The following is a 22974-nucleotide window of genomic DNA, read 5'->3' on the forward strand; positions in this document are numbered from 1 at the left end:
TGAAAGACGCGATCATCGTATCTACAAGCTTAAGTCGACCACTAGTGCAGTACAGCGGCGGAATAACACCATTCCTGGTCTCTATCGTGATCTTTGGTAAACAGGTAGTTTTCAAGATCAGCATGTTGGTCAAAGGCGTAATTTGAGAATACTGGGTTTTGAGGACGCTTTGACAAAGAGGTTTTTAGTGATACACCTTAAACCGGTACATCAACGGTGTACACGTGCGAAGGCTGTAGAGCATGTAACCTTTTGGGAGATATTGAAGAAAAACCTACACGTTCACCAGGTTCATTGGCTGCAGACACTGGGGGCCACTCGATTTTGCCCATCGTATGCAATGATATCTTACGCACACACAAACACACACACAAACACGCACACACACACACACACACACACACACACACACAAACACACACACACACACACACACACACACACACACACACACACACACACACGTCTCAGGTAAGTACTGGATATCATGCGGCCGTATACAGGCGATCATAGCAGAACTGCGAAATAGAAAACTGTGCATGGTGAGTGCCTATAACGCTCACTCCTGACATGAAACAATGGAGATTAGACATGTGTCAACAATTTCTTTTACCTTTTGAGCGTTATGGTGATGGGTTCCTTAACAACATTGTGGCAGTTGATGAAAGATGGGTTCACCATTTTCAACACGAAAACAAAACAGCGTCAACGGAATTCCGCCACGAACGATCACCGACGCCAAAAAAGTTCAAGACCGTGCAACCAGCAGGCAAAGTCATGCTGAGAGTCTCCTGAGATGTTAAAAGAGTGGGTCACTTGGAATTCACGCAACGTACTGCGAGAACCTCAGAAAACTGAAGAGTTCGTCCATACATGCAGCATCCTCTACTACGACATTACAGTCGGCACACGAGCGCTGAGACTTCTGCAACTATCCGACACCTTTGGTTCACTATCATCGATCATCCCCTATACAGTTCCGCCATTGACCCCATCCGATTTTCACCTGCTTCTAAAACTTAAAGAACGCCTTCGAGGACTTCACTTTGGCAGTGGTGAAGCGGTGCAAGCAGACGTGAGGCTGTGGTTCCGTACGTACTACAGTGACAGTTTCAAGAAATTGGTCTCTCGGTGCGAGAAACGTGTTTTCGTCAGGGTGACCATGTTCAGAAATAAGTATAGAGACGTGAAGTATAAAGATACAGACTGTCAAAACGTCTGTTTAATGCAAAATGCTTTAAGAGTTTTCTCGTAATAAATTGAAAGTTTTAGTTTTCAGCCCGCCGTTGTATTTTGGCAGACGGAATAGTTACATAAGGAACTATGAACCCCGGCACACTGCAGTGTGAACGTATGCCCATTGCTGAATTTCTGCTTTATAGAATGTGGATAAGTGAGACAGGAGGTGTTTAGCCTTATTTAAAGCTCCTCGACTTTTTCCGCTTGGGACAAGTCTAGGGCGTGCTGTGCGTTGCTCCAGTCGCCACCATAATTTAGTTTACTGCACGAATCACACATGCGTTTAACACGATTCATAATTTTGCCATGTTAAACTGAGGTTGGACGGTCTATGGGGCAAAATTATCCACTATTTCATCAGGAGAAACACCACTCGATCGTAAATCGCTAAAACACATCATTATCAATCCTGCTTGTTAATGACTTTCTAAACCGTGTCGATAATCATTGTCAAAATATTTTTTCTCCCGTTTGGTTTTCCAGAATTTTAGACCTCTTAAATACTTTATGAGCACCACATTATCGCGTGCGCAAGATCTGCCATATTGTAATTTTCTCTTAATAGCTTTCGCCTCGTAAATGGATTCTTTCTAGTAAAATATATAGATGCTGAAGACGAAGTTGTATATTGGTCGTGCTATTTTTTCTTCAAGTGTAATCTTACACCTTTACTTCAGACTAGACTATAGAGATGATTGAGTATGTGGAAGGTGCTGCAGAGTGAACGTCATCTCATTGCGGCGTCATATCAGCCGAACATGTGACCTGATGGCGTGGAGGGCCATATGATATAACAGGCGGTATCAGCTGATTGTACTTGAGTATGCTCTTTATAATGAGGGTTGCACGAGGAATTGCTACGATAGTTCTCTTAGTTGCACGTATGCTTGCAGATTAGTGCCTGTCAGTATGTTTAGTAGCTATTCCCTGTTTGCCAGGTACCTGCCCAAACAGTTGATATTGCACACAACTGTTAGTTCGTCCATCGGCGTCTCAAAGCCTGTCTGATAGGCTCGTATGCCGTGCGAGGCTTTTATCTGGCTGTTTCGTAGTACTGATTTTTGATCATACAAAATGGTTTTCTTGCTCTGTACACTTTCATTGTATAACGGTAAGCAAAGTGCTTTTCGTTCATTTCTGTAGATCGCTGTTGATACAGCTATTACCACAATTGTAGTGAATTTCCAGGAGGCCAGCGGAGAAGCGTACTTCTGCCGCAGCCCACTTAACGGAACTCTGTTCAGCTTGGCTCACCTCTGCGTACTGCGAGCCAAGTAGTCAGCGGACTCTACTGCCGCGGTGGGTAACTGCACGCCTTCACTCACTGCCAACGAATACTTAAGCGATGAAAGCTCAAACTTTGTAACGAGCATTTAATACGACAGTCAATATAAACACCAAGGTTCGTACTTGACTGGACGTGCTCTTAATCTCCAAGCAAAAACTTCAACGAAGTCTCTCACCAGACCCTCATGGTCGCAGAGATAATTTTCACTGGAATACGTAACAGCAGAAATGTAACACTCATGTTTTCAAATGAGTGTGTTTATATTTTTTCTGTATTGGCCAAGCAGCTCTTGTTTTAGTTAAAAAAATAATTTATGTGACTAATGTAAGAAAAGTATTCAATCTGGCATAATGATTATCTTAGTTTGATGACATTATAGTGATATCCACATTCATTATCTTACCAGTACAATCATCTCCGACTCCCGTATGAACAAATCTACGCAAAACTGTAAGCGATGGTATTGTCTGTGTGAAGTGATCTACACTGAAGAGCCAAAGAAACCGGTACGTCTTCCTAATACCGTGTAGGGTCCCCGTGAGCAGGTAGATGTGCCACAACATGACGTGGCATGGAATCGACTACTGTCTGAAGCAGTGCTGGAGGGAAATGACACCGTAAATCCTGTCCATTAACTAGTAAGAGCACGTTAAAAGGCATCCCAGATATACTCGATGTTCATGTCTGGGGAGTTTGGTGGCCAGTGGAAGCGTTTAAACTCAGGATAGTGTTCCTGGAGCCACTCTGTAGCAATTCTAGACGTCTGGGGTGTCTCATTATCCTGCTGGAATTGCCCAACTCCGTCGAAATGCACAATGGACATGAGTGGATGCAGGTGATCAGAGATGATACTTATGAACGTGTTACCTGTCAGAGTTGTATCTAGACGTATCAGGGGTCCCACATCATTCCAACTGCACATGCCTCACACCATTACAGAGCCTCCAGTAGCCTGAACAGTCCCTTGCTGATATGCAGGGTCCATGGAATCATGAGGTTTTCTTCATACCCGTACACGTCCTTCCGCTCGATACAATTTGAAACGAGACCCGTCCTACCAGGCAACATGTTTCCAGTCATCGACAGTCCAACATCAGTGTTGACGGGCCCAAGCGAGGCATAAAGCTTTGTGTCATGCAGTTATCAAGGGTACACGAGTGGGCGTTTGGCTCCGAAAGCCCGTATCGATGATGTTTCGCTCAATAATTCGCACGCTCACACTTGTTGAAGGCCCAGCACTGAAATCTGCAGCAATTTGCGGAAGTGTTGCACTTCCGTCACGTTGAACGATTCTCTTCACTGGTCGTTGGTCCCGTTCTTACAGGATCTTTTTCCGGCCGCAGCGATGCCGGATATGAGATGCTGTGTTCCATCCCTCGTGCGCAGACTATAACATCACGTCCAAACTCACTTAAATCTTGGTAAATTGCCATTGTAGCAGCAGTAATCGATTTAATAAGTGTGCCAGACACTTTGTTGGCTTGTAAAGGTGTTGCCGAGCGCAGCGCATATTCTGCCTTTTTACATGTCTCTGCATATGAATATGCATGCCTATACCAGTTTATTTCGCGCTTCAGGGTAAACTGGAATGTATATTAACTGCATTATTTTAATGAATATATGCGACATTCAAGTAAAAAATATATGAGTTGCAACCCACCGTACATTTCTCGGCAGAACTTTGCCACCTAAGCTCACTGACACGCACAAGAACAAAAATATACCCGTGGCATTCATAGTCATACAAAATAACGTTCAATGAATAGAGCTAGATTTTATGATAGCAGCATGCTGCCGAAACGCGTGCTGCTAAACGAGATATTGGTATCAAATGTGGCTGAAGCGGTAAATTGTGTGCTTGTAACACTGTTTCCCTTCGTTATAAGTATCGTAAAAAATACACTGCTCTGCAGAACTTAAGGACGAGATAAATAAAGCAACATGACGTATTACCTACTTGGAAATGAATGAAAGTGCAGGAGCATGTTGCCTGATGTGTCTCAGTAGTGCACAGAAAGCTGGATGTAGCATGGTGAGAGGCCAGCGTGACTATAGCGCCAAATGAGTCTGGCCCCGCAACACGCGCCAGATTTTATTTATTTATTTATTCATTAGGCTAGGGCCCCCCGTCGGGCAGACCGTTCGCCGGGTGCCGGTCTTTCAATCTGACGTCACTTCGGCGACCTGCAGTCGATGGGGATGATGATGAGGACAGCACAACACCCAGTCCCTGGGCGGAGAAAATTCCCCGACCCAGCCGGGAATCGAACCCGGGCCCGGACGATTGACAATCCGTCACGCTGACCATTCAGCTACTGGGGACGAACACGGGCCAGATGAAGGAATGGGAAAAGACAATGCGTGTCATTCAGCGAGTAGTTACGGTGCGCTGTCATGGTGTCTATCATTACAACATGACCCGAAGGCAACGTCTGGATGATTTCACACAGGGAAGAATCATCGTGAATCTGGCAGGAGGAGGAAGTGAGACGATTGTAGTCAAAGGATTTGGTGTTCCTCACAGCACTGTTGAACGTGCATGGAAAAAGTTTCGAACCACAGGTACTGGTGCCCGAAAGAGAGAAGGTAGTCGACAACGATCAACTACAGCAGCACGTGGGCACTGCATTGAACCAAAAGCAAAAAGCGACCCACGTAAACAGCGGGTGCAATCGCAACCACATTCAACAGGAGCTCAAGGCATGCGGTCTCACGGTCCACAGTCACACGGCGACTGCATGGGGGTCGCCTCTTTCCCTGACGACCAATACGTTGAGTCCCACTGACTCACCGGCACCGTTTGCGATGGTGCCAAGAGCATAGCGACTGGATCAATGAAGACGGGTGATGGGGGTTGGGGGGGGGGGTAGTGTTCTCTTCCCGAATGAGAGCAGATTCAGTATGATTATGGACATACTCCTAAAATGGTGGGAAATGGGAAAATGTAATGCACTCATGAGCATTGTCGAATATGGTCGTTTTGGCGGTTGAGGTGTTATCGCGCCGGGAAGCATAATTTGCATGGGTGTACTATCGTCCGAATTTTGAACGCGATGCTCTCACCAGTCAACGTTATTGTGAGACTGTACTGTTATCCCACGTGTGTCTTCTCAGGGGCGCATTTGGAGCTTTTGGAACGAGCGGATGTTTGGCGAACGTGTTGGCCTGCTCGCCTCGCTGATCCCACGGAGCACCTGTGAGATGCCTGGGGAACACCGTTGCAGCGCGTCCACATGCACCAGCGTTAGTGGGAGGGCTGGAACGCCCTACCACGAGCTCCTTGCCAACCACGGGACCACGCTGCAGAGCATGCTCTACTGTCCGTGGTGATCACACACACTATTCAAAGCCGTGTATCATTATTGCCATTGATACATTGGTCTCATCGCGGGTTTCTTTCACTTACCTTTTGTACTATGCTACAGCAGTTCTTTCTACGCATGGTCAATCGCTCTATGTTACTCAGTAATGACATTCCATGCAACAATTTTCTTTGTCCTTAAGTTTAGGACACTAGTGTATTTCATCGATTTGTTTTTTGTTATTATTGTCATGAGTTGGATTTTTGACAGAATGAATTTTCACTCTACAGTGGAGTGCGCGCTGATTTGAAACTCGCTGGCAGATTACAACTGTGTGCTGTCAAGGGACTCGAACCTCGAGCCTTTCGGTCCCAGTAAGGCGTAGAGCCGTATACCGATCCTGCCTTGGAGGCGGTTAAGTGGGAGATGTGTCTCTAGTGACAGATGGTGACGCGAGACTGGACCCGCACGTAGTTTATGTATCAGCCGATAGAGGACAGTATTGGATAGGGAACTGTGATTTTAGTTTCGATTGTGGTCACTGGAGTGTACTAAAGTAATAGAATGTTTTTCATAAACTGTTCTTAATAGTATCAATGATGCGTGAGTGTGGTTTAAGGTTAATATGAAGATAATTGTTTGAGTTACGTAGTAGGAACATATTGAAGAAGTATGGATGTGGACAAAGGGGATTTTTGTAGAATAGATTTGTAAAGTAAGTTTATGGTAAAGGGAAGATTAATTCAGGTATAAATAACAATGGTAAATAACTTTATGCATAAGCAAAACTTCAGCATATTAGATAATTACGTAGGTAAAAAGTGCAGTCGTGAGGTTTACTATTTTGCGATTGGTTATTTATGAAAAGCGCGGACTGACGCGAGAGAATGCTGTTTTGCTATTGGCTGTTGAGTAAACTGACCAAAGGTAAACCAATATTCTTCGCGCGCCTTTCTCTGCTGATAGAGAAGACTTGGAGTATTCTAGAGAAGAGTCGAAGCCTAGCCATGAGACAGTTCGGACGTGTGTAGTAGTAGTTCCGATGGAAACGATAAGTTGCCGTATCTAGCAGTGTTTCATACATCAAAAGTGTGGTAAAGTGACGGCATAATTATTCCGATGGGTGTGTAGAAATTTCGGAATTTTTAAGTGAATTTTGTGACTAGAAAAGACATATATTCCGCGTGGCGTATTGAGCAGGTCGGTGGCTAAAACCTGTGACTGCATTAGATACCGAAAGACTTAATATTTGACGAGCATTCTCAACCAAAAACAATCAGTATTTTTGTAGCTATTACGTTTTCGGGAAATGCAACACCATAAACTTGCTAACGTGAGTGAAAGGGATTGTGAGTGACTGTGTTAAGACTAGCACGGGATTGGCAGTGATACTTGTTCACCTAAGTTTCAGAATATATTAACTGAGGACAAAATTTCCAACCTTACATTTGTGTGAAAACTTTCTCCCGAAACGTAGATTAGTGACTTTAATTGTAGCCTGGTTCACGTCGAAGTACAGTAGGTTTCGATCGGCTTTCCTCCTGATGATCTGCTGAGACAAGGTTCACAGGTAGGTGCAGGTCCGTCGTAAAGGGACGGAAGGAACCGCGCCGCCGCACCAGGTTCGAGTCCCGCTCCGGCAAACAGTTTTAATCTCGAGGAAGTTTTATTTGGAGTGTTGCTTGGATGAAAATTTAGATTATGTGTTGGGCGTCCCAAAAAACACCGTGAACGCTTAGTGTGTTGTTTCGGAAGGCAAACTGATCGTTTTTCAAGGAATGAACGGCTGTGATGGTTTGTTCAGATTAGTTTTCGTGTCTGAATACGGAAGGTATGCAACCTCTTAGCCATCCATGTACTGCGGATGGACGACCTGAGCCTAATAACATTCCTGCGCATGCGCTGCATTCCTCTACACCAGGGCCGGCCAGAAATTCTGCACGCGTGCGGTGCTCCTGCACATGTGCAACTTCCGGGTCACAGCGTGCACGCCGCAGCCGTCAGCGTTCATGTAGTGCATGTTTCTATGCACAGATGTCGCTTTATCGACTTGCTGGGATACTCTGTACCGGCGCATTCTAGCGCTCTTTCCACAGCTTGCAAGCCAACCATGGGAAGGTATTTCGCCTATTAAACATTTAAAATACTGTCAAAGTCTACTCATTGAGACGTCTACTTTTATGTTAACAGTTTAACCCAGTAAGACAAGTAATACAGTTAACAACCGTGGGTTTTTATTGAGGCAGGTTGAATGACGGCACGTAAATACGCGTAATGTTTTTGATCTAGTATTTAAGAAAGAGAGCACTTAGCGACTTCCAACGAACCTTATTCATGATTTCAAATAACATTAAACTAATGGAAGGCTTCCTATAACTAATTTTCGTGGCCTCAGTTACACCCACATAATTTCTGTCTCGCTGACCTCTGAACAGAATGATAACCGCAGACCTCTCGATGATCACCTGTTATTTCAATACCATTATTGCTATATCTTTCATCAGTTACGTCTGAAATCTGCATAATAACCAACAATTAGATAAATGTTATGTTTTATCGACTTCAGCTGAGCGTAGCCCTTCACACATTAAAAAAAAAAAAAAACCCTAAATGTAAGTGTACATTGGAACAATCGGTTTAATGACCAACTTTCCTGACAATAATGTAACATGGAGCAGAATGAGGCAATAATGCACAGATGCACAGTTAGTAAACAATAATTTTTAATTATAAAAGGAATAAATCCAAACACGTTTATCACTGGTCATAAGAAATGATAATCGAGTTGATGTGTCTCATCCATTTTCTGAAGGACATTTAATTTTGCTTGCCGTTTTCACTGTTGAGTACATTACACTCGTCTTTGTGATAAGTATTGTAGTGTCTTTCAATTGAAAGCTTACGCTGGCCTCCTATTATTCGGCGGCACAGCAAACATTGTGAGTTTTCACCAACGGCTACAAAAAAGAATTGCAGTTCCCAGTCATTTTTAAACGACTGAGAACATAGATCTCCCTTCCTTTGCTTTTTCACCGTACCTGCCATTTCTCAGTACTTCTCTGTTAAGGTTACGGTTACCAGGGGTAAACGAGACTGGGTATGTTGCGCTCTTGCTTGTACCACATAAACAGGGAAGTGGAGCCGCCGCCGTTCGTTTAGGACACATGTCTAATAACAGATGTCGCTGTCGCTCGCTGTCGCACATGTGCAGCACTTCCGCACGTCTGCACACTGTGCAGCTTTCGGCCGGCCCTGCTCTACACAGTCCTCGAGCGCATCGTACTGAGGGCCTTGTGCGGTCTGCCAGTGCAGTAACGTTGTTGACAGCAGTGCGGCATGTACCAGTACACACCTGCGGAACTGACCGACGTGGTGCCTGCATACGGCAAAGCGGATTCCAATGAGAGAGCTGTTGCAAGATTACATGCGGAACGTTTTCCAAACAGATGTACTCCACATCGTTTGACGTTCATGGCCATCGACAGACGCCTTATACAAGCCGGAAAGTTTGCACGTAGGTATTTTTTGCGTGAGGTGTGTCCATTGTACGGTAAAGCAGTAGCACTTTGTGCTTGGCACTTCCAAATACTATTCCCATTCTAGTTTCTGTCCTCTGGTAGGTGCCGAAGCGTGATGCGGGTCGTGCACAACTCGGCTCGAGCACTGTAGTCGGAGGAGGACGTGCTGACAATGTTCGAAGAGGACCCAACCAACAGCAGCACTCGGCATGTGGCACAGGCGCGGCACACGGGTAAAAGCGCCGGCCGTGTGGTGTGTTGTCCCCGAACACCGCCTCCATCCACACCATGTACCGGCATTACAGGGGGAGGACAACCTATGACGGGTACAGTTTGCACAATGGTGTTTATAGCGATGCGTACTCCAGCCACATTCCTCTAACTTGGTGCTATTCACGGATAAATGCACGTTTACTAGAGACGCCATATTAAACTTGCACAACATGCATGTTTGAGAGGAGAAAATCCGCTTGTGCCGGCGATTCAAAGTCACCAACACCTAGTCGGTATCCACATCTCGGTCGGAATAATTGGCGACCATATGATTGCCAAACGAGACTAACACGACCGATCGATGTCATATTTATTAGAGACGTTCTCCCTGCCCTATTGAATGTAGTGCCACTAAATGCTCGGATGAATATGTGGCTGCAACACGACGGATCTTCAGTACACTTGCATGTCGATGTGCTGAATCACCTCAACATCGCATATCCCAATCGATGGATTGGTGGAGGTAGATTGGCAGAGGTGGACCTGATCACTGGCCAGCACGGTCGCCAGATCTGCCGCGTTTCTACTTTATTCTGTGGGATAGTGTGGAGAGTATGGTGTATGGCACCCGTGTAAAATCAGCGGAGGACCTTATTGCCCGAGTCGACGGAGCGACTGAAATACTTCAAAGACATCTGCACCTACTGCCTCTTGTGCTTGCTGCTCTGCGCCACCGATGTGGGCTCTGCATTCAGGTATGACGTAAATAGTTCGAAGCCCGTTTGTAATGCGTTTACTGACGAAATGTAGAATGCACACCCATCTCAGACTTGGACTCTCTCCTGTGCCCAAGCCGTGCGTTTCGGGATATGGACTCCTTCTTGTAAGCCGATTAGCCTGCCTTTCCTCACAACATACTAAACGATATATATATAAAGAGTATATAAAAGAGTGGCGCTGGTTACATTGCAATACGTCATTACACCCCGAGAAATTTCAAAGCGAAGTTGACGCTTCATGTAAACGAAACGCGCCGCTGTTGGACATCTCGAGATGCAAACGCGATCCCCATGTTGTTCATAATCGCGATTTGATTGACGATCGTAACCTTACCTTCACTCTTGTCACGAGGGCTGAAAGTAATAACAGCGTCTCCTGCCGAAAACACAGATGTGTAACGATTACGGTTCCTCCATCTCGGGATGTGCAATAGAAGCACGTTTCGTGTACTTCAAGCGTCAATTCGCTTTGCAATTTCTCGGGATGTAATTGACATATTGCGATGTAACCAAGGCCATTCTTTTTGTAGTTTTTCGTGCTATTCATTGCGTATGAAATAATACGGGGTGTCCATTTAAAAACTTAAGTTTATACTGCAACATTTGTTTGTTTAGGCTTTAGAATCTTTCGTAGTATTCACTTTTATGAGCCCCTGCCTTACACTCATACCCATGAAAGTAGTTTTTGGACAGCGGTTGTTGTACCAGGAGTGGTGTCGTTTTAACTGAAGACATTGAAATATCTCGTAATCTACACATGGCATCGAAAAATAACACCAATTTGTTCGTCTCGGAGGAGAACGTACGACGATACCACACTCCTCCACACGCCACCCCATCCCGTGCATGGATGGCTGGGGGCAACTTTGAAATATTCCATGGGAACCCCCGTTTTTTTTTTTTTTTTTTTTTTTTTTTTGTAGATTACGATTCTACGGCAAAATCTACATACCTTTCGTCTGAAGCATTTTCTTCGTTTTGCCATAGATGGCGCTGTAATCGGAGGAATAGAAATGCGTACAGAATCGTAATTTACGAATTGCTACTCAATGAAGCTTGAATATCCAATGGCACGCGGGATCCCACCTCCATGCTGCGAGTATTTCGTAACTTCATTCGCAACGTTGTATTCCTCCGACATATCGAACAGGGGACTACTGGACGCCACCGTGGCCGAGTAGCGAACTAAGGCGAATCATAACAGGCAGTACACTGCGACCGGAGCTCACGTATTGTGCAGACGCAGAACCGGTAGCGGCTCTAAACATTGCGATACTTGTCCAGTGTTTATCGCCTGCACACCTACCTGTCATTTGGAGAACAGACGTGCGAGTGGTCGATGAACGATGCATCCACAGAAGAAAAATTAGAAATGATCCTCATTTACGGAGAATGTAGGAGAAATGTTGAGGTTATTGTTGCCTTTTGTGCCGAGCGTTTTCCAGAGAAAGCTTGCTCTCGGTCGTTCTTTTACAAGGTTGTGAACGGCTTTAGGCCCGATGGCAGCGTAAAGACCGGCAAAGGGAAACGAAGTAAACGTGTTACAGGAGAAGCTAATGAAATAGATTTAATAGCGGCAGTACATTACAGCCCACGGATAAAATTACACCGCGATTCCCGTATGTCCGCAGGCAGTATTGTCATGATACTGCATTGTCGTTAGTATCGTTCACACCGCGTGTCATTGCATCAAAAACTTCATGGCGCCGATTTCCATAAACGGATAGAGTTCGGTGAACGGGCACGTCAACAAATGCAAACGACCGTCAGGTTCTTTGCCGAGGTACTATTTTCCGATGAGTCTACATTCACAAACCATGGTAGCGGAAGCCGGCATAACGTGCGTTACTGGAGTGTAGACAATAGAAGAAGAAACAAGAGTCGATTTAGAAGAGATAGGGGATACAGTATTAGAATCGGAATTTAAAAGAGCTTTGGAGGACTTCGGTCAAATAAGGCAGAAGGGATAGATAACATTCCATCAGAATTTCTAAAATCATTGGGGGAAGTGGCAACAAAACGACTATTCACGTTGGTGTGTAGAATATATGAGTCTGTCGACATACCATCTGACTTTCGGAAAAGCATCATCCACACAATTCCGAAGACGGCAAGAGCTGACAAGTGCGAGAATTATCGCACAATCAGCTTAACAGCTCATGCATCGGAGCTGCTTACAAGAATAATATACAGAAGAATGGAAAAAAAAAATTGAGAATGCGCTAGGTGACGATCAGTTTGACTTTAGGAAAAGTAAAGGGACGAGAGAAGCAATTCTGACGTTACGGCTAATAATGGAAGCAAGGCTAAAGAAAAATCAAGACACTTTCATAGGATTTGTCGACCTGGATAAAGCGTTCGACAATATAAAATGGTGCAAGCTGTTCGAGATTCTGAAAAAAGTAGGGGTAAGCTATAGGGAGAGACGGGTCATATACAATATGTACAACAACCAAGAGGGAATAATAAGAGTGGACGATCAAGAACGAAGTGCTCGTATTAAGAAGGGTGTAAGACAAGGCTGTAGCCTTTCGCCCCTACTCTTCAATCTGTACATCGAGGAAGCAATGATGGAAATAAAAGAAAGGTTCAGGAGTGGAATTAAAATACAAGTTGAAAGGATATCAATGATACGATTCGCTGATGACATTGCTATCCTGAGTGAAAGTGAAGAAGAATTAAATGATCTGCAGAACGGAATGAACAGTCTAATGAGTAGACAGTATGGTTTGAGAGTAAATCGGAGAAAGACGAAGGTAATGAGAAGTAGTAGAAATGAGAACAACGAGAAATTTAACATCAGGATTGATGGTCACGAAGTCAATGAAGTTCAGGAATTCTGCTACCTAGGCAGTAAAATAACCAATGACGGACGGAGCAAGGAGGACATCAAAAGCAGACTCACTATGGCAAAAAAGGCATTTCCGGCCAAGAGAAGTCTACTAATATCAAATACCGGCCTTAATTTGAGGAAGAAGTTTCTGGGGATGTACGTCTGGAGTACAGCATTGTATGGTAGTGAAACATGGACTGTGGGAAAACCGGAACAGAAGAGAATCGAAGCATTTGAGATGTGGTGCTATAGACGAATGTTGAAAATTAGGTGGACTGATCAGGTAAGGAATGAGGAGGTTCTAGGCAGAATCGGAGAGGAAAGGAATATGTGGAAAACACTGATAAGGAGAAGGGACAGGATGATAGGACATCTGCTAAGACGTGAGGGAATGACTTCCATGGTACTAGAGGGAGCTGTAGAGGGCAAAAACTGTAGAGGAAGACAGAGATTGGAATACGTCACGCAAATAATAGAGGATGTAGGTTGCAAGTGCTACTCTGAGATGAAGAGGTTAGCACAGGAAAGGAATTCGTGGCGGGACGCATCAAACCAGTCAGTAGACTGATGACCAAAAAAGAAAAAAAGAAAAAAGACAATCCCCACTGGTTACGGCAAGCCGACCGTCAACGTCCTTGGTCGGTTAACGTATGGTGTGGCGCCATGGGGAACAAACTCATGTGTTCGCATTTTATCGACGTCACGTTGAATTGACGCAAATGTCGAACGTTTTTGGAACACGAACTACTGATACTACTGCAGGGTGTTGTCCTGGACGTTCGACAACGTATGTGGTTTCAGGATGACGGTTGCCCAGCGCATTGCACAACTGAAGCAAAGTGCCAGGGGTGGGCATAAAATAACTGGATCCTTCTAACGCTCATCAGACTTATCTCCTGATGTAACTGAAAAATGAACCTGAATTCACTTGTACATAAGTTCCCCAGTCATACTGCAATCATATGTGGACACTTCAATCTTCCAAATATTAATTGGGAAAATTACAATTTTGTTAGTGGTGGGCATGATGAGACATCCTGCGAAACTTTACAAAATGCCTTCTCTGAAAACTATCTAAAACAGAGAGTTAGGAACCCTACTCATGAAGGAAATAGGAAATATTTGGGATCTAAAGAAACCAAACAGACCTGATCTCTTCGAACATGTTCGCAACGAAACTGGTATCAATGACCCTGATGCGGCTGTAGCAACATGATTACCAAAGTACTAAGGACAACTAAAATAAGAAGAAAAATTATATATATATATATATATATATATATATATATATATATATATATATGCAGTAAACTATATAAAAAACCAGTAGACTCATAGCTCAGGAATTTCAGCACAAGGCAGGAGAATGTAGCGGAACTATGCCTCAAGCTTAAAATAATGGGCAGATATGTACCCAGTAGAACAGTTCATAATGGGACGGATGCTCCATGTTGTACAGTCACTGTACAGAAAATTCTAAAGAAACGGAGATTACTGCATAATAGGTATAGAGCAAAGGGCAGGGCTAGAGATAGAGAAATGCTGAAGGAAACGCGTTTGGTTGTCAAGAGAGCAATGCGTGATGCCTTCAGCGATTACCGCAGCAGAATACTGTCAAGTAATCTTTCACAGAAGCGAAAGAAATTCTGGTCATATATAAAGGCTGTTAGTGGCAGCAAAGTTAGTGCCCAGTCCCTAACGAGTGAGTCAGAAACTGAAACTGAGGGTAGCAAAGCAAAAGCTGAAATACTTAAAATCGTTTTCATATGTTCTTTTACAAAGGAAATTCCAGGAGAATGGCCCCAATGTAATCCTTGTACCACTGAAAAGATGAATTAAATAAGTATTAGTGTCTGTCGTGTTAAGAAACAGCTGAAATCTTCAAAATTGAACAAACTTCCAGGCCACGATGGAATCCTTGTCAGATTCTATAATTAATTTGCGTGTGAGTTAGCCCCTCTTCTAACAATATCTATCGTAGACCTCTCGAACAAAAAACCGTGCCCGGTTCTTGGAAAAAGGCACAGATCACACCTGTTTACAAGAAGGGTAGTAGACGTGATCCACAAAACTACCGGCCAATATCCAATATCGATTTACTGTAGAATCTTAGAACATATTTTGAGCTCAAACATAATGAGATGTCTTTAACAGAATGACCTCCTCAAAGCCAACCAGAATGCTTTTCGATAACATTCATCATGTGAAACCCAACCCACACTTTTCTTACATGAAATACTGAGAGCTTTGGATCAAGCTAATCAGGTAGATGCTGTATTTCTTGATTTTCGAAAAGCATTTGACTCAGTACCATACTATGGTTATTTTCGAGACTACGATCATATGGGTAATCAGGTTAAATTTTTGACTGGATTGAGGACCTTTTGTTATCTTGGATGGAAGTCATAGTCAGATGTAGACGAAACTTTAGGTGTGCCTCAGGGAAGTGTGTTGAAACCCTTAATAGTGAAATCAGGCTTTTTTCAGATGATGAAGGTGTCTGAAATAAGCTGCATAAATATTTAGTCAGATCTTGATAAAATGTCAACGTGGTGCAGATATTGGCAGCTTGCGCTAAACGTTCAGAAATGAAAAATTTTACACTTCACAAAACGAAAATCATAGTATCCTACGACTATAATATCAACGAGTCAGTGTTGGAATCGGCCAACTGATACAAACACCTGGGGATAACACTTTTTAGGGACATGAAATGGAGTGATCACATAGGTTCAGTCGTGGGCAAAGCAGGTGGTAGACTTCGATTTATTTACAGAATACTGGGGAAGTGAAATCAGTCTGCAAAGGAGGATGCTTACAACCAGTTCTAGAATATTGCTCAAGTATGTGGGACCCGTACCAAATAGGGCTGACTGGGGACATTGAACGTATACAGAGAAGGGCAGCACGAATGGTCACAGGTTTGTTTAATCCGTGGTAGAGTGTCACAGAGATACTGAAGGAACTGAACTGGAAGGTTCTTGAAGATAGACGTAAACCGTCCCGAGAAAGTGTGCGCGAGAAAGTCTGTTAACAAAGTTTCAAGAACCGGATTTAAATGATGACTCTAAGAACTCATTACAGCCACCGACGTATCGCTCGCATAGAGATCGTGAGGATAAGATTAGAATGGTTACTGCCCGTCCAGAGGCATTCAGAAAATTATTCTTCAAGCGCTCGATACGTGAATGAAACGGGGAGAAACCCTAATAAGTGGTACAATGGGACGATCCGTCTGACATGCACTTCACGGTGGTTTGCAAAGTATAGATGCAGATGAAGCACGGTCGGTATTAGCCGTGTTTACACTGGTCGACGGATCGGCAGAGGTGGTCCTATTAATTGGCCCCCCTAGATCACCGAATTTGACGTCACCGTATTTCCTTCTGTGGGTATATTTAAAAGATAAAGTGTACCAGCAAGTGCCAATAAGCCGTGAAGACATGATCGACCCCGTCACAAATATCTGTGCTTACACTGTCGCAGAGATGCTTCTGTCCTGTGTACTGTCATTTGAAAAATGGATCACTAAGCTTATTGAAGTCGGCGGTAATACGTTCGAACACTTACTCTAATTGGAAAAGAAGAGTAGCATTCGCTCCGAGCCTTGGCCACAGTGGAGCGTTGAATAGTCCCCTGTGCAAAATGTCGGAGGAATATAACTTCGCGAAAGGGGTTTCCAGTTAGAAGTTCAAACGATTGTGTACCCATTTCTATTCCTCTTATTACAGCGCCATCTTTGGCGAAATGAAGGAAATGCCTCATACAAAACGTATGTAGATTTTGCCGAACAATCGTAATTTGAGATAAAAAACGGTGGTTCCCATTGAAGATTTCAAAGTTGCCCTAAGCCATCCCCACACGGAGAGGGGTGGGGATCGAGTCAGATATCATTGGATCCCCCCTCCGGGACAAAGAAACTGGAATTATAACTTTTTAAAAAAATCCTATGTGTAGTTTTCGAGATATTTCAGTGTCTTCAGTTAAAAATGAACACCATAACTATACACACAGGGTGATTCGGTTGCCTGTACCGCTGTCGTTTTATGCAGACAGAAATGTTATAACTGGCCTTCATAAGCGCTACGCGCACCTTATTAGTCCTACGGGAAAACATGGAAGGACCTTTTTGTAGGCAGTTAAATATAGTATAATATTTTGTACTGCGGTACGTTTCCGGTTTTCCAGTTATGGAAGAAAAAACCTACAAAAATGACCTTCAAACGCACCTCCGCCCCCACACTCATCCCTTACCAGTCAGGATGTGTGGTACTTTGCTGGTGGCACTCCATCCTGCCACTGAACAAAAATTTCAGGCTATACGAAATATTCCCGATACGGGACCTTTCTGGTCTGTATTGATTGGGCTATTATACCTCCAGCATATTCAGCTATTTCGCTAATATTATTAATTTAAATGTGCCCATGATGGAATGAAAGAAAAACTACTTTTGTAAATGTTACTCGAAAACTAGTTACGTTGACAATTCAATACAAATCTAACCCTTACAAGCACGTTAAGACCCATAGCGCTCAGAGCCATTTGAACCATTTGAGCCTTACAATCACAGTAGTTTCGTAGTTAGAAGGCCTGACGAATACAGCTATCTAATTGTTTATTTTATGCTGTCAAATTTCCCAAAATTATTAGGTAAAATTTACACAAACGTCGGTTTTAAATTTGTAAGTACTCGAAGAAGTCAGTGGCGTAATAAGATCTGTCAATGAAGACCAAAAAAGGTTGAATGGGGAAATAAATCGCGCAGTCGCAAATTAGGATAAAGTGCCACGAACAACATACTAGAAATCCTGACTGGTGAGAGATGAGTGTGGGGTTTTTCTTCAATAACTCGAAAGCTACGGCCTGTTGCGAACACATATTCCAGTACACAACTTAACGACAGTAAATCGCCTACAAAAATGTCGTCTCAGTTTTTCTATAGCACCAGTAGTTCGCGCCCAGCGAGCAAGAGAATAGAAAAATCTGGCGCGTGCTTTATGAAGGCCAATTATAACATTGCGGGTTGCACCAAACGTCAGCAGGAGGGGCACTTGATCCACCCTGTATATGTATTGTTTCTTCTGAACACTTTGGATTTAACTGTCGATTTTCGATGCTGAGACAGTCCAGTATCGTTCAGGTACCTGTTTATATACTCTGAATTTGTTGAAGCATGCTAATGGAGGGTTTGTGCTTAGAGTGTGATTGTTGACAAATGAAGCAAACAAAAACAGAGACACGACTTTTCTTCGATTTGGGAAAGTAATTCGGCTTCTCCTTGGCAAAGAGAGACATATTGCAATCGCTTTTTAATAAAAGAATTTGATATCCGACTAAGAATGTGTAGCGGACTGAGAAACAGATCTGGACCTTTCTCATTTATTTAACCTGTACAGTATACAAAATACTGCACTACATTGTGATTAAATATTATAAAACAATAAACTAGGAGCACATAGGCGTCCAAGAGAGACGACAATTTTGTGAGGTCTGCGTGTTATAGGCAACTATCAATATCACCATTGTTTGCCTTGATGTAGCAAACTGTACGTGTCCTAAGATCCGATGACGGCGGTTTTAGTTTCGCCGAAACCGGTAATCATGGAATAAAAAGAATTCCTGCGATCTTGGCTACCAGTTTATTGTTTTACAAGCATCTAGATCGCTGCCACATGAGCACAATGTGCTCCCTACAAAATTAAATATTAACGTTAAAACAGCATTTACGGCGAGGTGGCAGTCCTGTTGTACGGCAATTTACAGATATTCTTAGGTAAGCGTTAACTATGAGTTTTGTGAAAATTTGTTTTCTCTTTGGAAATTCAATAGACGGAAACGTTTGAAGCTGTAGCCTGCACCGGTTAAATGACGAGGGAGTAGAACAACCAACATCACAGTCCTCCTTAACAGTTGTATTCTGAAGTAAATGCTTTAAGGATCAAGTCCATCTTAAGGTAAAGTCGTACGTGCTTTATCACATTAGGATAACGCATAAAAGTGAATGTTGCTATCTGTAGCATTGGACTGCGTCCGCTAAGGTTAGAGCAAGTGTAACAAGAAATGGTTCGCTTACTGCGGCGCTTGAATGCGTGGGTTGTCTTTATCGTGCTACAATAGTGAAAGTGAAACGAGAGTTAACGAAATATCTGACTGCCCATATGCATCTTCTGTAAGATATGACGATTTTGCGTCAAATACCTTGAAATAAAACCAAAAATAAAACAATTTTTTTAACATTTCCTCTCCGCATTGTTCCGTCGTACTGTTTGAAGTAAAATTTGTCTTTAGAATTCCCGGTAATAAATTAAACAGGATCCTGGAGGAAACAGTAAAAAAATCTACTCGTCAGTGCATCAGACATCAAATATAAACATCTTTTGTTAGTACGCTTTTGAATTTTAAACCTTGCTCACACTACACGTTTGTCTTAAATGTTGATGTAGTCTTTCGTTGTAGATATTCTACCTTTCTAAGTTTACTGCAAGCTATACCCAAAAATTAACTATTTAAGTTGCGGGCAGTTACGCGTATGAGTTCTATTCTTGCGTACCGAACCGGTAATTGGATATTACGATTGATATATGGTTTACGATAACAAAACATGAACTTTCACTTTCTCACACGTAAATCTTGACCTCTGTTACCAACAGACAAGTGACTTAGCGATTAGCACGTAATAACTCTCGCACTCTTCCGCATCCATTCTTATACGTGTATGCATATGCATATGCAAGAGGCGTGGCACAGTAGAACTACACTGTAGGGTCATTGTCTGAGTAACTGGGTCAAATGCGCCGCTAATGAAGAATACTCTTAATCATATGCAGGCCGCCATCCATATTCATTTCCGAAGCACGACCTAAACACTAACACTTCGCTAATTGCGTCTACCGTGTGTTGGGTTGTTACAGGTGCAACTCGCCTCACAGACAGATACGCGTGAAAACTAGAGCTTCCTTGCGGTTGCTTTGTCTAGCGGCAGAGTAATACAATAGCTCCACCTTACATTAGTTCACGAAGGACTCTATGAAATGTTTTCATACTGCGTCGGCCTCGTGAACTATCAGAAATGCTTTAGCCAAGGGAACTCAGTCTTCTTTTTTCCGTACATTACACTTTTAGCGCACTTCAGTCTTAGCAACAAGTGTTGAGCATCTGTAGGTTTTCATGGTATTAGGTTCTTAACTTTGGACACTTTTGTTATACGTAGCGTCATCAGCGAGCAATCGCTGAGAAATGTCGATCCAGGGTAAAGATCTCTGCCTCACGGTCCTGCGTGTTTTACTACGCCATACACCCACCATCCATTACACCAGTGCTGCCGGTCCATTCTCATCTGTTGAAATCCAGCGTACAACTTCCTTCGTTCTGGCTGAATGTCCCGCTCACTTCCATATAATTTTCCTTTTGGTCCTAACTACCTCCGCTCCATTTGTTTCTTTTCCTGTTCTTTCTAGTAATTCCCAACAAGAACAGCGACTCTCAGTTTTTGATTTCTTTCTGTTTTTTTCGTTTAACGTCTGCGTCTCGCTGCCATGACTCACATCCTGCTACTAAAGTGGTTACAAGCTTCGCTTTTCGGAAGCATCGGAAGCTCTTTTTTGTAAAGCCTATGCGACCGGACAAAAAAGGCAAGCACCCAAAAGAGAGGGAGGAAATGAAATGAAACTTGACGGGTTGAGAGGGTATGTGATGTTATTTCAGTGAAAACAAAATCGAGTCAAATTTGCAAAGAACGAATCCACTTATAAATGTGACGTTTCACCCTTCTGGCCTTGTGTGTGCACTGATTCGGTTGTGAAGAGTGTCACAAAGCCGTTACATCCTTTCCTGAGGCAACCTGGCCCACAAACGCTATATACTTATATGGATATGGTGTCTGTTCTTTCGGACATGTCCGAAAGAACAGACACCATTATGACCTACAGCCGTGTAGAACGAAATTATAATTATATATTAATACCTTCAGCTGCTGACGGGCGTTGATATATATCAACGGGGACAGGTGAAAATGTGTGCCCCGACAGGGGCTCGAACCCGTGATCTCCTGCTTACATGGCAGACGCTCTATCCATCTGAGCCACCGAGGGCACATAGTGCGACTGCAGGGATTTATCTCTGGCACGCCTCCCGCGAGACCCACATTCTCACCTTACATGTCCACACACTACATTCGTAGTGTCCCTACCCAACACACTCATTACTCGTTGAAGACATTCTTACCAATCCCAGTAAGAATTTGGGTTATATGAGTGCATCCGCACATGTCCGAAAGAACAAAATGGTTCAGATGGCTCTGAGCACTATGGGACTTAACATCTGAGGTCTTCAGTCCCCTAGAACTTAGAAATACTTAAACCTAACTTACCTAAGGACATCACACACAACCATGCCCTAGGCAGGGTACGAACCTGCGACCTTATCGGTCGCGCGGTTCTAGACTGAAGCGCCTAGAACCGCTCGGCCACACCGGCCGGCCCGGAAGAACGGACACTTTATCCATATAAGTATATAGTTCTGGCAGTACCGGCCACGACCTTCCTCTTCTCTGCGGATGCACACATATTAACCGAACTCTCACGGGACTTGGTAAGAATGTCTTCCACGAGTAATCAGTGCGCTGGGTAGGGACAATACTAATGTTGTGTGTGGACATATAAGGTGAGAATGTGGGTCTCGCGGGAGGCGTGCGCTAGATAGTCCCTGCAGTCGCACTATCTGTTGTGTTGGCTGAAGAGCCAACACCGTGTTACTAGAGGCGGCCGAAATGCACGCGTTTTAGCTCACGCAGGCTGGCGTGAGGAGGGAAGAACTATACTGACGTGAGGTCTGGAACATGACAAGGAATTAGAATTCAGAAAGCGGACGTAATGAGTTTGATTCTTAACTTTAATCCACTAATGATGAACGTCGCTCTTGACGGTACATGATTCACAATATTATCTGTTCAGAAGACATATAGTAACTGAATATGGCGCCTTGCTAGGTCATAACAAATGACGTAGCTAAAGGCTTTACTAACTGTTGTCTCGGCAAATGAGAGCGTATGTAGTCAGTGAACCATCGCTAGCAAAGTCGGCTGTACAACTGGGGCGAGTGCTAGGGAGTATCTCTAGACTAGACCTGCCGTGTGGCGGCGCTCGGCCTGCAATCACTGATAGTGGCGACACGCGGGTCCGACGTATACTAACAGACCGCAGCCGATTTAAAGGCTACCACCTAGCAAGTGTGGTGTCTGGCGGTGACACCACACTATCCTCTGTGCCCTCGATGGCTCAGATGGATAGAGCGTCTGCCATTTAAGCAGGAGATCCCGGGTTCGAGTCCCGGTCGAAGCACACATTTTCACCTGTCCCCATTGATATATATCAACGCCCGTCAGCAGCTGAAGGTATTAATATATAATTCTAATGTTGCAACTGGTTGTTGAGGTCCTGAATACTGGCAGTGGGGCAGAGTTGATATCTGCGCTGATACCAAACGTGTTCTGTTGGGAACAGGTCGGGGATCTTGCCGGCCAAGAGAGAGCCTCACCATCTCAGACACTTCACGGAGACGTGCACCATGGGTGGACGAGCACTGTACTGCTGAAAAATGGCGCCACCGTAGCGTCGCATGAGAGGTGACAAATGAGGACGCAGCGTGTTCTGCCGTCCAGAGTTCCCTCAGTTACCACCAGCCGTGACCTGAAGTGATGCCCGATGGTTCCCCACACAATGACGCCACGACTGACACTGCTGTCTCAAAAAAAAATGTTCAAATGTGTGTAAAATATTATGGGGCTTAACTGGTAAGATCATC

At 43.9% G+C, this 22974-nt stretch overlaps 1 non-coding gene across 1 annotated transcript; it reads left to right on the forward strand.

The window, feature by feature from the left end:
- Nucleotides 1-22436: 22436 nt before the first annotated feature.
- On the forward strand, nt 22437-22511 carry Trnak-uuu. The gene has a single exon. It is a non-coding gene; the product is annotated as a tRNA-Lys (tRNA).
- Nucleotides 22512-22974: the final 463 nt, after the last annotated feature.

Source organism: Schistocerca americana, chromosome 4, assembly GCF_021461395.2.
Source record: "Schistocerca americana isolate TAMUIC-IGC-003095 chromosome 4, iqSchAmer2.1, whole genome shotgun sequence".
NCBI lineage: Eukaryota > Metazoa > Arthropoda > Insecta > Orthoptera > Acrididae > Schistocerca > Schistocerca americana.